Source organism: Euprymna scolopes, unplaced genomic scaffold (genome assembly GCF_053919585.1).
Source record: "Euprymna scolopes isolate OS-2025 unplaced genomic scaffold, ASM5391958v1 sca1, whole genome shotgun sequence".
NCBI lineage: Eukaryota > Metazoa > Mollusca > Cephalopoda > Sepiida > Sepiolidae > Euprymna > Euprymna scolopes.
In genome coordinates, this window is record NW_027633102.1 from 1,793,174 (window position 1) to 1,805,673 (window position 12,500).

The following is a 12,500-nucleotide window of genomic DNA, read 5'->3' on the forward strand; positions in this document are numbered from 1 at the left end:
TAGCGACGAGGCGGTACCGCAGGGCGGACGAGTCCCGTGGCGACGACGCAACCTTGAACCGGCCGCGACGAGGAGTTAGAAGGACGGGAGAAGAGAGGGAGCATCGCGCGGACTGCGCAGGAGCGGAGGACGCCGCGTCGGAGGTGCCGACGAAGACCGCACCGGCAAAGCGACGACGACACGTCCGCAAGGCAGCCTCACCCCTTTTCGAGGAGGACGGAGACGTTGCGACGAACGGATTGGAGCCGCCCGCCGCCACCCCCGACCCCGGAGCGAAGCACCCCGCAGAAAAGCCGCTTGAACCGCCGCCGCCAGAAAGACGACCCCGCCGACGGTCCCCCGCCGTTTTTGGTCGACGCCACACTCCTGCCGCCCGACGGCGGACTCCCACCCGTATCGCTCTCCGACCCGCAACACACGCTCGCTTGACCGCGACCGCTCGACCGGAACACGCCGCCGCACAACGGACCGCCGCGGCCCCTATGCCTTCGCCGCAAAGCGCGAACGGAGCGAACGCTACAGCCCCGTACCGGTTCCTCGCTTCGCGCGGGCACGGCCCGACCGACCCGGTCCTCGGAGCCAATCCTTCTTCCGAAGGTACGGATCCATTTTGCCGACTTCCCTTACCTACATTGATGCCATCGACGAGAGGCTGTACACCTTGGAGACCTGCTGCGGATGGTGGGTACGGACCGACTCGAGAGCTGCGAAAACCGGACCCGGATTTTCCAGGGCCGCCGAAAGCGCACCGGACGCCGCCCGAGCCGCGGCGCTCTACAGGTACCTTTTCCGTATCTCCGGACGAGCCGATTCCACGGACATGGTCCTTTACGAAGAAGAGAGAACTCTTCCCGGGGCTCCCGGCGACGTCTCCGGGCTCGCTTGCGTCACCGCGGTTTCGCCCGGGAAGCGACGGGCGCCGCCGACATCGCTGCCGACAGCGTCGCCACCCCCGGGCCCTCTCCGAGTCCGGGTTCGGGAATATTAACCCGATTCCCTTTCGACGGGAGGCCGGCCGCTTTTTTTTTGTTTGGGCTTTTGATTCGATTCGATTCGATTCGCTTTCCTTTCACTTTCATAACGGATCCGGCGCCTTTCGGGAAGACTTTCGCCCGCGTCTTAGGACCGACTGACCCGTGCTCGACCGCCGTTGGCACGGAACCCTTCTCCACTTCGGTCTTCGAAGGTCTCGTTCGAATATTTGCTACTACCACCGAGATCTGCACCCGCGGTCGGCTCCACCCGGGCTCGCGCCCTAGGCTTCCGTGCTCGCCGCGGCGCCCTCCTACTCGTCGCGGCATCGTTTCGGCGCGAAAGTTCATCGCTCCTCGCCGCGACGGTCCGGCATCGGTCCGTCGCTCCAGCGCCATCCATTTTCGGGGCCGGTCGATTCGGCAGGTGAGTTGTTACACACTCCTTAGCGGATTCCGACTTCCGTGGCCACCGTCCTGCTGTCTATATCGACCGGACCACCCTTTCGGGGATCTCATGGGCGTCGCGTTAGGCACCTTAGCCGGACGTTTGGTTCATCCCACAGCGCCAGTTCTGCTTACCAAAAGTGGCCCACTTGGCACTCGCATTCGAGGTGACCAACCGCCCAGCGAAGCGTGCTGGGCGGCGGCGGCCGGATGGGTCGGCTCCGTCGTTCGGGAGAGTCGGCCCGTTCCACCCGTTCCGAGTTCGAGAGTAGGTCGAGGCCGTGAACGGCCCCGGGGCCTCCAATCGTTCGCTTTAACCGGATGGAATTGCGACGATCGAGCGCCAGCTATCCTGAGGGAAACTTCGGAGGGAACCAGCTACTAGACGGCTCGATTGGTCTTTCGCCCCTACACCCGGTTCCGACGATCGATTTGCACGTCAGAGGCGCTTCGGACTTCCACCAGAGTTCCTCTGGCTTCATCCCGACCGGGCGTGGATCGCCATCTTTCGGGTCCCTGGTCGCTCGCTACGCCAGAGTCGGCCGAGTCGTACTCGGAAAAAAGGGGAAACCGACCCGGGGGTGATGCGCCCGCGCGCAGCGCCTAAACTCGACGACAAAATAGGACTAGTTCAAGCCGCGGGATCTCACCGATGGGCGGAAGGAGGATATGAAGCTGGCGCCCGGCAATTCCCCTTTTTGGAAGATGCGCCGGTCCCCTCTCGGGGAGGAGGGAAAAACAACCGCACGTCAGCCACGAGCCTTCCCTCTCCTATCTCTCTCGGGAAGAGAGAAAAAAGGAAAAGTTGCGGGCACCGCAGCGCGACGGCGGAAGGCCGAAAACGCCGCGCCGGCGGGATCGGGCACGGCTCGGAGGCGGGTGAGGCGAGGAGAAGACGACGGCACGAGACCGACGACACCCCCCGACGACCCCCGGACGACTTTGCCACGACACCTCTCCCGATCGACGCCCTCTACACGCTCTCTCGCTTTCGCTTCGCCCTTCGGGGTTAGTCAGAGGTGGCCCCTACGACTCGCGAACGGCCAGGACTCCTCGTCCGTGTTTCAAGACGGGTCGGGTGGGTTGCCGATGCACGTCGCTGACCCGGGGTGGCGGGCGGCTCGAGTAAAAAAGCGTCGCCGAGCGACCTCTCCGGAAACGGAAACGGGCGCGGGCGGGGTTGCCCCCGACAAGAACCCGAAACGTCGGCGAGGTGCGTGACGGCGAGGCCGCGCCAGTCCTATCCCGCCTCTCATCGCGCACGCGCCCGAGACGGTGGGGCGCCTAAGGAGCGACACACAGAGTGCGTCGCCCGCACGCGACTTCCGGCGGGATCAAAACGGACCGGCTCGCCACGGTGTAACGGATCGTGTCAGATTTCCTCCGTTCCCGGCAGAAAGGGGCAGTTACGTTCGCGGGCCCGACGGCCGGTGGCCCCCGACTTCACAAGGTGGGAAGACGGGGGTTTTCAGGGTGATGAAACGCCTGCCGCCTACGGAAAAAAAACCCGCGTGTTCGACCTGCACGCCGGGAACGGGTCGCGACGACGGACCGGAGGGGAAGTGCGTCCGGTGCCGGCCGCGCGGAGGTCCGCGCCGAAGCGCCCGCGCCATGATTACGCCGAGCGATGAGAAGGGGACGGGTGCAGCGGAGTCGCGCGCGGAGGAGCAGGAGGAAAGAAGAAGCGGCGGCGGACGGATGCGGCGGGTTAGGGCCCGGCGGCAGCAGCGATCGAGAGGACGAGTCCCCTCCGTCGCAGCCAACCGACGCAGCCACCTACCGACGCCGCGGTCGTCACCACGTTTCCCTTCCCGCTATCCACGCGGCCCGTCTCCTTCGTCGGCGACGCGGGCACAAAAGCTGGCCCGCGGAGAACGAGTTCCCCGCGGACACGACGAACCGACGACCCTGTGCCGCGACGGCCTCTCTTTCAAGAACACACATCGAGTTTGGGCTCGAGCCTAGGCAGCACCGGACTGAGTCCCCCCGCGATCGCGGTGAGCGGTCCCACCCGTTTACCCCCTGGGCGGTTTCACGTTCTCTTGAACTCTCTCTCCAAAGTTCTTTTCAACTTTCCCTCACGGTACTTGTCGACTATCGGACTCGTCCCGGTATTTAGCCTTGGATGGAGCTTACCACCCGATTTGGGCTGCGTTCCCAAGCAACCCGACTCTCGGATCGAAGGCCGTCGCTCGCCGTCCGCACCGAATGGGCCTGGCACCCGCCGCGGGCGGCCCCGATCGAGGGAACTCCGAACTATGCGAGACGAAAACGAACGGCTGCCTTCGACCCATGCGCCACACGTCCCGAAGCCTTTAACTTGCGACGGGATTCGGCGTTGGGCTTCTCCCGGTTCACTCGCCGTTACTAAGGGAATCCCGGTTGGTTTCTTTCCTCCGCTTACCGATAGCTTAAGTTCAGCGGTCGTCTCGTCCGAGCCGAGGGCGGCGGTTTTTAGTAGAGTGTGGTGTTTGGAGGAGAGGAATCTCGATCGGTACCCTCCGTGTGACGACGGCTGGCCGATATAGCGCCCGTCGACCGAAAATGAAGAAGCCAACAATTAAAAAAAAAGCGTGGGTCCTCCCCATCCGACGTTGCCTACGACGCGGCCACCTTTTTACGGTGCGACGGCCGTGCTCGTCGCGCTGCTCGAGGCGTCGCTGAGAGACACCTTCATGAGGCAGAGAGCGAGACGAGCAGGCGGCGCTTACGTCGGCAGTCGGTTAGGTCGGTGCTTTTTTTTTTGTTTTGTTCTCCCTTCGGCTGCTTTCGGACAGACTCCTCCTGCTCCTCCTCCACAGTGTTTCTTCACGCGGTCGAAAAGGGAAAAGACTCCGCGGTCTGCCAGCGGGAGACGAAGGAGGAGGCCGGAGAGGGTTTTAAAAAAAAAAAAGACATTGAAAGGAGTCAATTCTTTTTTTATTTTTCTTCCCCTCGTCACTCGCCTCCTGCGACGTCCGCCGTTACCACCGTGCCGAGGACCGGGCGGGCACGGGGCGGCAAGATGTCGTTTCGTTAACGGAGAAAGACATGTAACGTTCCGCCTCTCGACCGGACGTGGCCCCGAGACAAGGGATCTCGGGGCCGCAATGTGCGTTCGAGGTGTCGATGTTCACTGAGTCCTGCAATTCGCATCAGTTCTCGCGGCTGGCCGCGCTCTTCATCGACGGACGAGCCGAGTGATCCCCCGTCCAGGGTTCAGCACTTGGGTTTTTTATATTAGTTTTTTGTTTATATAGATTTAGTAGTGTGCGAGGAGGTCTGTGCGAGGAGGCGTGACGGCATTGCAATGTCGCGAGTAGTTTGTTTTTAGCTAGCGGCGGTGGCACAGCGGCTGCAAAAAAAACAAAAAACGATAAAGCGGCGACAAGGCAAAGAAGAAGCGGCCATCACTTGCGGTGGGCGAAAAAACAAACCAGGTGGTAAGACGCGGAAGCAAGCAAGAAGAGCTGGGGCTTTAAAAACCTCCGCGTCACCACAAATCTATCTCACGCTCCGCCTTTTATAGGTTTGTTTGCGCGCATTCGAGGCGTTGACGCCGACAGACAGAGGAGGTAGGCCGGAAAACAACAAACCAGTCTCGAACGGGAAAACGGTAATGATCCTTCCGCAGGTTCACCTACGGAAACCTTGTTACGACTTTTACTTCCTCTAAACGATCGGGTTCGGTCGTCTTCTCCAGGCATCGAACGCCGAGGCGTAGATGCACGAGTGTCGTGACGGACACGTCGCGCACTGCCCGGCGGCGTCGTCGGCCAGATCCGAGGACCTCACCGGACCGTTCGATCGGTAGTAGCGACGGGCGGTGTGTACAAAGGGCAGGGACGTGATCGACGCGGGCTGTTGACCCGCGCCTACCGGGAATTCCTCGTTCACGGGGTTGGTTACAAGGCCACGATCCCTATCACGGGAGGTGGTTCAGAGGTTTCCCAACCCTCTCGGGCCGGGCGAAGTCCCCGCTGATACCTCCAGTGTAGCGCGCGTGCGGCCCCGGACATCTAAGGGCATCACAGACCCTGTTATCGCTCCGCCTCGTGTGGCTTTCTGCCACCCGTCCCTCTAAGAAGTGCGTGAGAAAACCGACCCGGACCCGAGCGCCACGGAGGACGCCGAGCCCGCCGTAAAAATCACTGACATCGGCGCACTAGTTAGCAGGCCGGAGTCTCGTTCGTTATCGGAATCAACCAGACGGATCGCTCCACCAACTAAGAACGGCCATGCACCACCACCCACCGAATCGAGAAAGAGCTATCGATCTGTCAATCCTACCGGTGTCCGGACCGGGTGAGTTTTCCCGTGTTGAGTCAAATTAAGCCGCAGGCTCCACTCCTGGTGGTGGCCCTTCCGTCATTCCTTTAAGTTTCAAGCTTTGCAACCATACTCCCCCCGGAACCGAACTCTGGTTTCCCGCAGGCTACCCGCCGGGTCATGGAAGCGAACGCCGGCGGATCGCCGGTCGGCATCGTTTACGGTCGGAACTACGACGGTATCTGATCGTCTTCGAACCTCCGACTTTCGCTCTTGATCGAGGAAAACGTGCTTGCCACACGCCATCGCTGCAGTTCGTCTGCGACGATCCAAGAATTTCACCTCTAACGTCGCAATACGAGTGGCCCCGACCGCTCCCTTCGCTCATTGCCTCGCCGTAGACGGAGACCGACAGACGTAGACGAGGCCCTCTTCCATCATTCCATGCTTATCGTATGCAAGCTTGAACAGCCGCTCTGAGCACTCTAATTTTTTCAAAGTGAACGTACCGGCCGCCGCGGACACTCGGTTAAGAGCACCCTTGGAGGAGAAACCGCCGACCGCAACACGCGCGCAGACAAGACACGAAGCAGGGACTCGGAGCGGACCGGGGGGTTCAAAAAAAAGAGGAACGCGCGGAAAGGGAGAGGGAGAGAAGCCGGGGGTCAGAGTGCGGGGATGCGAATGAACACACCCAAACACACACACGTAGCACCCCCCGTTAGACTACTCCCGGAACCGAACCGACGACCACTTGTTTTTTTTTTCCCGGATCCCGATCACGACCTCCTCGTCCACCTCGCCGGCAGGACCGCGTGGCGGGTATGCTAGCGGTTGACACCGGCGGAAAGGGCCGGGAATGCGAACGGACGACCAAAGTCAACGACGGACGATGGCGCCGCCGCCCCGGGGCCGCTTGCGCGACCACGAACCCGAGTTCGGACTACGAGCTTTTTAACCGCAACAACTTTAATATACGCTACCGGAGCTGGAATTACCGCGGCTGCTGGCACCAGACTTGCCCTCCGGTTGGTCCTCGTTAACGGATTTGAAGTGTACTCATTCCGATCGCGGGGCCTCGACAGAGTCCCGCGTCCGTTATTTTTCGTCACTACCTCCCCGTGCCGGGAGTGGGTAATTTGCGCGCCTGCTGCCTTCCTTGGATGTGGTAGCCGTTTCGCATGCTCCCTCTCCGGAATCGAACCCCGATTCCCCGTTACCCGTAGTAACCAACGGTAGGCACTTAACCGACAGTCGACAGTTGATAGGGCGGACCCTCGAGAGACCCGTCGCCGGGCGTGAAAGCTCGTGCGATCGACCAGTGAGTTATCCAGAGTCACCAAAGCGGAGCGGCGCCGCCCTATGAGCCCCGCCCCGAACGGACCCGCGAGCGGGAACGCCGACGACGGGAGGACGGAATGACGCGCATCGGTCTCAGTCTAATATGTAGCGCCGCGACCCGGAACGGCCGACGCGGGTGGCCAGCGCGCGAGGCGTGGCGACGACGGCGCGCCGACCGATCGCGGCCTGTGTCACATGTATTAGCTCTAGAATTGCCACAGTTATCCATCGCCTCCGAGGAGGAATACGGTCCCGAGGATTAGGTCCGGTTCCTGAGCCATTCGCGGTTTCGCCCGTTCTAATGCGTGGCGTGAACTTACACTTGCATGGCTTAAGCTTTGAGACAAGCATATGACTACTGGCAGGATCAACCAGGTATCGTTGGAATTTGGGACTTTGTTTCGACAGAACGACAGACCGACCGACCGCCGACCGACATAAGACAGACAACTACAACGACGGGCACGTGTTTATTTGTTTTTCGAGGAGGTTCGCCGTCAGTAGAAGCGCGCTGCCCGCGCTGATGGCCTCTTTTTTGTTTCTCCCCTGACTTGGACCGAGACCGAGACTCAAAGAACGAAAGCGACCAACGTCGACAACAACAACGACAACGGCACCCTTGACAGCGATACATACGACAAACGACAAGCAGCACGACGGCAGTGCACACGGACATCGAGGGTCAAGGTGCAGACTGAACTCGCCGAGGTCGTCGTCATCGTGGTCGCCATCGATTCCGTCTCGTCGTCGTCGTCGTCAACGTCCACGTCACAGCCGGCCGAGAAGAGAGAACAGACGACAGCGTCGACAACAACAACATCGACAACGGCACCCTTGACAGCGATACATACGACAAACGACAAACAGCACGACGGCAGTGCACACGGACATCGGAGGTCAAGGTGCAGACTGGAATCGTCGAGGTCGTCGTCATCGTGGTCGCCATCGATGCCGTCTCGTCGTCGTCGTCGTCGTCTTCGTCGTCGTCGTCGTCATCAACGTACCAACCGACCGAGACGAGAGAGCAAGCAACAACGTCGACAACAACAACGACAACGGCACCCTTGACAGCGATACATACGACAAACGACAAACAGCACGACGGCAGTGCACACGGACATCGGAGGTCAAGGTGCAGACTGAACTCGTCGAGGTCGTCGTCATCGTGGTCGCCATCGATGCCGTCTCGTCGTCGTCGTCGTCTCCGTCGTCGTCGTCGTCGTCGCCAACGTCAACGTCAACATCACAGCCGTCATCGGGGAGGAGCTGGACCAGGGCAGCGGCGGCGTAAATTTTCCCGTCACCTTCGTCGTCGCCTTCGTCGACCGACCGACCGACCGGCGTCGTGTTCGTGCTCGGAAAACCGAGGAGAGACAACGTGCACATGGCGCGTTCTCGCAAGCGGCTCCTCGGTCCGATTTTTTTGGGCGGCTTTTTCGAGCTTTTTTTTTTTCTCACCCTTTCGTCCGTGCGACGGCGAACGTTAGGGGAAAAAAAAAAAAAAAAAAAACGACAACAACGCGGCGGACCGGGCGAACAACATCGTCGACACACACGACATTGACGACCGGTCCCCCTTTTCACAATCGCATCGAGATAAAAACGAACGAGTCCGATTCGAGCACCGAGTCGCGAGCGGGAGGACTGTCGGTGCAAGTATCGATCACTGACGTGAGCGCTTCGCCGGACAGAGGATGGCTCATCCGGCAGCCGTGCAAATCGACGGTATGGGAAGAACGAACAAGAAGAGCAACGACTTGATCGGCGGCTTGGGAACTGCGGACGGTGAAAACGGGTTAATCGACTGCGACCACGACTGCTCGATCGATCTTCTTTGGCGCTAACAAAGGTGGAGGTGGCGCAAGAAGGGACTAGCGCTATCACCGTCCACGTATCAGAAGATGCGGCGGCAGACGTCGACGCTTATGCGTTGTCGGACGAGAAGTCGCTGCAGCACGTGTACCGCGAGCGGGACGTCCAAGGTTTTGCCAGACGGAAAGAAATCGGGTGTCAGCGAACGTTCACACGGCTGTGAGATCGGACGCTGACAGGAGTAGGAGGCGGCAGGCAGGCGGCGGTTACGGCGGCGGCGCCTGCTGCTGCTCATCCTCCTGTTTGCTGCGGCGACTTCCAGGACGGGAGAGCATCGAACAACGTACGTATGGTTACAAGGGGATCAGGATCTACATAGTGCATCCCCCGCGGCTATTTTTGTTTGTTTGTTCGCTCGTTCGTTAATTCGTTCGTTCGTTCGTTCGTTCGTTACAATGTACGTTTTTCCGTTCGACGGCGGCAGAGAGCGGCGGCGTTTCTCCCTAATCCGGAGGATTTATCGGTCGCACAGCGATGGGTCGTTCGGCCGATCATCGAAAGATTCGCAGGTAGTGGTTGAATGGCAGAACGGCAGCAACAACAGCGGCGGCTGAGAGCGGCGAACGCTGAGGCGGAAGCAGAAGCTGCAGCAAACGTATCGGCTAAACATGGTGGACATAGATATGGCTGACGACGCGGGTACCACGACGACTATGGAACCAGGAAAAGGAGCCGTTAGTTGTTCCAACATATCGTTCGACACGTCGAGCAGCCCTAGGTCCACGGAGAAGCACACACACGTACCACGTATTATAACCTAACGACGATGAGCGGGCGCACGGTTGGCAGGAACGAAGGCGGCGGATCAAAACAAGTTGGAGCGCGGGGCGACAGCGATAACGGTGACAGCCCTAGGCGGCGGAGATGCCACTTTCTGACGCCTTTGCGACAAGCCCGTAGAGACGTTCCGGACCACCACGAGGCAAAGAGTCGCTGCTCCGACGAACCGACACACCAAAGTGTGCTTCCTACCGAACATGTTTTATAAAACTTTCAAACTGGAAAACCCCAGAAATGGTGTTGGTATTTGTCCAGACCCACCTCCGACACCTGAAAATGGTGGTCAAAAAAAACGTCGATTATACGAAGCGACATTTCTGGTCGGCGATTTTCCAGTTTTACGCCTACTGCCACATGGGGATGTCGGTAGGCGTCGCAAAGTGCCTTCTCGTAGGCTAGGCACACCAGGACTTTGTCATTTTTTTCCCCCTCGACATTCCTGGTCCGGTCTATTCCGATTTTACACCTACCGCCATGTGGGGGTGGCAGTAGGCGTCGAAAAGTGCCTTCTCGACCGCTAGCGACACCACTACTTTATCGAGCTCTGGAGGCCCGCACACCGACCCGGGGGCCGCGGAGTCGACCCCGGGGGCCTCCGCCTCTCGCCGCCGCTCACTTGGACGCCTTCCGCAACCTGTGGTCCCGCTCGGGGCCGCCGGGAGCCTCGCCGACCTGACCGGTGTCGGTAGGCGTCTGGAAGCGCCCGGCCGACCTGGACGAGGTCCCCCTGGCCCCCGGGGGACACCCCTTAGTTGGATGGGGGTGCTGTCCCGGGCACACATGCAACCCGCGGCCGCCTACCGACAGCCCCCGTCGCTCGATCGCTACTCCTTTCCAACATATGTCGGAGAAGCCGGGCGGTTGTGAAACCCCAGAAATGGTGTTGGTATTCGTCCAGACCCACCTCCGACACCTGAAAATGGTGGTCAAAAAAAACGTCGATTATACGAAGCGACATTTCTGGTCGGCGATTTTCCAGTTTTGCGCCTACCGCCATGTGGGGGTGGCAGTAGGCGTCGAAAAGTGCCTTCTCGACCGCTAGCGACACCACTACTTTATCGAGCTCTGGAGGCCCGCACACCGACCCGGGGGCCGCGGAGTCGACCCCGGGGGCCTCCGCCTCTCGCCGCCGCTCACTTGGACGCCTTCCGCAACCTGTGGTCCCGCTCGGGGCCGCCGGGAGCCTCGCCGACCTGACCGGTGTCGGTAGGCGTCTGGAAGCGCCCGGCCGACCTGGACGAGGTCCCCCTGGCCCCCGGGGGACACCCCTTAGTTGGATGGGGGTGCTGTCCCGGGCACACATGCAACCCGCGGCCGCCTACCGACAGCCCCCGTCGCTCGATCGCTACTCCTTTCCAACATATGTCGGAGAAGCCGGGCGGTTGTGAAACCCCAGAAATGGTGTTGGTATTCGTCCAGACCCACCTCCGACACCTGAAAATGGTGGTCAAAAAAAACGTCGATTATACGAAGCGACATTTCTGGTCGGCGATTTTCCAGTTTTGCGCCTACCGCCATGTGGGGGTGGCAGTAGGCGTCGAAAAGTGCCTTCTCGACCGCTAGCGACACCACTACTTTATCGAGCTCTGGAGGCCCGCACACCGACCCGGGGGCCGCGGAGTCGACCCCGGGGGCCTCCGCCTCTCGCCGCCGCTCACTTGGACGCCTTCCGCAACCTGTGGTCCCGCTCGGGGCCGCCGGGAGCCTCGCCGACCTGACCGGTGTCGGTAGGCGTCTGGAAGCGCCCGGCCGACCTGGACGAGGTCCCCCTGGCCCCCGGGGGACACCCCTTAGTTGGATGGGGGTGCTGTCCCGGGCACACATGCAACCCGCGGCCGCCTACCGACAGCCCCCGTCGCTCGATCGCTACTCCTTTCCAACATATGTCGGAGAAGCCGGGCGGTTGTGAAACCCCAGAAATGGTGTTGGTATTCGTCCAGACCCACCTCCGACACCTGAAAATGGTGGTCAAAAAAAACGTCGATTATACGAAGCGACATTTCTGGTCGGCGATTTTCCAGTTTTGCGCCTACCGCCATGTGGGGGTGGCAGTAGGCGTCGAAAAGTGCCTTCTCGACCGCTAGCGACACCACTACTTTATCGAGCTCTGGAGGCCCGCACACCGACCCGGGGGCCGCGGAGTCGACCCCGGGGGCCTCCGCCTCTCGCCGCCGCTCACTTGGACGCCTTCCGCAACCTGTGGTCCCGCTCGGGGCCGCCGGGAGCCTCGCCGACCTGACCGGTGTCGGTAGGCGTCTGGAAGCGCCCGGCCGACCTGGACGAGGTCCCCCTGGCCCCCGGGGGACACCCCTTAGTTGGATGGGGGTGCTGTCCCGGGCACACATGCAACCCGCGGCCGCCTACCGACAGCCCCCGTCGCTCGATCGCTACTCCTTTCCAACATATGTCGGAGAAGCCGGGCGGTTGTGAAACCCCAGAAATGGTGTTGGTATTCGTCCAGACCCACCTCCGACACCTGAAAATGGTGGTCAAAAAAAACGTCGATTATACGAAGCGACATTTCTGGTCGGCGATTTTCCAGTTTTGCGCCTACCGCCATGTGGGGGTGGCAGTAGGCGTCGAAAAGTGCCTTCTCGACCGCTAGCGACACCACTACTTTATCGAGCTCTGGAGGCCCGCACACCGACCCGGGGGCCGCGGAGTCGACCCCGGGGGCCTCCGCCTCTCGCCGCCGCTCACTTGGACGCCTTCCGCAACCTGTGGTCCCGCTCGGGGCCGCCGGGAGCCTCGCCGACCTGACCGGTGTCGGTAGGCGTCTGGAAGCGCCCGGCCGACCTGGACGAGGTCCCCCTGGCCCCCGGGGGACACCCCTTAGTTGGA

General features: G+C 61.0%; 2 non-coding genes and 1 pseudogene across 2 annotated transcripts in view; all 3 read right to left on the reverse strand.

Moving 5' to 3' along the window:
* Positions 1-3,865, reverse strand: part of LOC145273250 (large subunit ribosomal RNA) — a 5,742-nt gene extending 1,877 nt beyond the window's left edge. Inside the window, exon 1 of the ribosomal RNA XR_013866275.1 lies at positions 1-3,865. This exon is cut by the window's left edge and continues 1,877 nt beyond it. This is a non-coding gene — a ribosomal RNA (large subunit ribosomal RNA).
* A 594-nt stretch (positions 3,866-4,459) lies between these two features.
* On the reverse strand, positions 4,460-4,617 carry LOC145273347 (5.8S ribosomal RNA). The gene has a single exon (XR_013866340.1). It is a non-coding gene; the product is annotated as a 5.8S ribosomal RNA (ribosomal RNA).
* A 397-nt stretch (positions 4,618-5,014) lies between these two features.
* Positions 5,015-7,385, reverse strand: LOC145273565 (small subunit ribosomal RNA; annotated as a pseudogene).
* Positions 7,386-12,500: the final 5,115 nt, after the last annotated feature.